The 2,263-nt window shown below is 34.9% G+C and overlaps 1 long non-coding RNA gene across 1 annotated transcript; it reads right to left on the bottom strand.

Annotated features, from left to right (window-relative positions):
- Positions 1 to 732: 732 nt before the first annotated feature.
- LOC113114451 (uncharacterized) lies at positions 733 to 1,817 on the bottom strand. The gene is made up of 2 exons (XR_003293727.1): positions 1,670 to 1,817; positions 733 to 1,158 (listed from the first exon to the last, which is right to left on the bottom strand). It is a non-coding gene; the product is annotated as an uncharacterized LOC113114451 (long non-coding RNA).
- Positions 1,818 to 2,263: the final 446 nt, after the last annotated feature.

Genomic DNA, 2,263 nt, shown 5'->3' with positions numbered 1-2,263 from the left:
CAGAATTACCTTAAAGCTGGAAAGACCTTATTGTTTTTTATACTAGCCCATCATGCATCTAACCATCCACTCAGTGTTCAGAGCTGTTCAGATTAAACTGCAGCTCCGCAGTGAAACAGTGTCATGGACGGAGGACAGAGCAAGTGGAAATATATTTTCTAGGCTATATTTTCCATCTTGTAATGCCACAGGTTTAGGTTATTTATTGATTGATTTAAATATAAATTATTTGTAATAGAGCAGACACTGTCTAACCATGTCTACAGCGAACGTGAGAGTTGTGCCGTGCCCCGCTGAGCTGAAAGTGTGTCTATACCTGATGACATCACACTATAGTGTCACATCATCTGAACGTAGTGTCAGTAAATTTGATCATAAACAGAACGAGCATCATTTCACTGATGGGGATCGTGTCACATCCAGTGTAGACAACATCAGACACAAATATTGAAGCAGTTGTTCATTTTTGAAAAACTATGTTTTTAATAAATAGCTAAATAAGCAAAAAATAATAAAAATAAGCAAGCAAGCGCAAGTTTGGGGGTTTGATTCCCCGGGAACACATGATATGTAAAAATTGATAGCCTGAATGCACTGTAAGTCGCTTTGGATAAAAGCGTCTGCTAAATGCATAAATTAAATTTTTAATTTAATATTAATTTAAATAAGAAAGTTTTAGGCTGTGAGTGTGTGCAGTTTACACTGTAGAAAATAAATAGAAGCATCGTCAAGTTATGTTTACCACAGGCACTATTTTATTCATAAATTGAAAACATTTCATGTTACATCTTACATTTCATGTCCTAAAGAACATTTATTCTCACACATGTACACTGGGAAAGCATGAAGGGCTCCTTAATGTTGACATCATGTAAAAAAAAAACTATAATAATAAAAAAACGGTGATAAAGGCAGTTAGTGTTTGTGATTTGCCTTCACATGAAGATCAGATGTTTAGAATCTCATGAATGTCTGTGAAATCCTGCAGGTCTCTGATATGGTGAAACCTAGAAAACCACAAAAACGTAAAGTGTTTAACCGACATTGGAAAAGAGAAAGCCAAGTCTGTGTCCTGTTATGTTAGGTTTGCTCTTCAGCTCAATAGAAGTTACCTGAAGTGTTGAGGCTCACTCTGTTCTATTCAGCATCCAGCTCAGCCTGCAGTTTAAGAAAGATTTGTAAAGGTTTACTACAAGTTTGTACATTGCTTTTGTAATTTTAATATATTACAATATTCATGTCTGTGTATAAGCTTAAACCTAATTTTGGATTAGTACTCTTAGAAGCTAGTTGTTTAAAAACAGACCAAAAAACAAACAAACACACGTTTATCAGGGCATTTCCCCAAAAAGAGCACTGTATGGCTAGGATGAGTGGTCTCAACAATCGACTTGCTCATAATGCTTTTGAGAAACGCAGTCCTGAACATCACAGTTAACATCAGTGACACTCAAATCGTTTAGTGACGAAATGCCAGCTAACGTTTAGATTAGTGTCCTTCTTAGACGTTAGCATCATACTGTAAGCAGTGATGCTAAAATAGAATCCAGATCAATGCACATTCAAAAGCACTTGGGCGCTGTGTAAAAACAGCATTTCCCAAAAATAAAAACATCCCTTTATCGTGATATTCAATAAGACATTTTCACAATTGTTTTGATGTACTTACAAGTTGTTCCATAAGTTTGCTCCAGTCGCTTGTGATTATCCGCCGTGTTGAATGGATTCTTCTGAACGTCGATTAGAACAACAACGTGACGTCACAGAGTAAACTTAAAATTAATAATTTCAATAGAAAAGTCTACTCAAAACCCCACGTTAAGCCACACAAAAAAATAAAACAATTCCTCATTCAGAAAATGTAATTTTTATTATTTTTTGATTATTTTTCAAGCTACATAATCTTAAAGCAGATCAATCCCAGTCAAAGTGACTTGTTTTAAAGAATCCCCACACCCCCAGTTCCCCCAGTAGCGTCTGGTAAACTGATGGTCTCCTCTCTTCATATGCTAATAACACTAATGCTTCCACATTATCACCTGGCCTCTCACAGCGAGCAGGTATTCGGACATACAAGCAAAGCCCAGGAAAGAAAGCAGGTCTATTTAAGTGTATTTTATAAATGAAATGATACAAATAGTATTTAATTATACCAGATATTAATTTATTATTATAAAATTTAGGTTGAAACTCAACATTTTTGCAAAGAAGCTGTTTATATTTTAGGCATTGTATATTATTTTATTTTTAAATGCTAGATAAA

Source organism: Carassius auratus, chromosome 14 (assembly GCF_003368295.1).
Source record: "Carassius auratus strain Wakin chromosome 14, ASM336829v1, whole genome shotgun sequence".
Taxonomy (NCBI): Eukaryota; Metazoa; Chordata; class Actinopteri; order Cypriniformes; family Cyprinidae; genus Carassius; species Carassius auratus.
The sequence above is the reverse complement of the archived record's forward strand: the minus strand, read 5'-3'. Positions and strand labels throughout refer to the sequence as shown.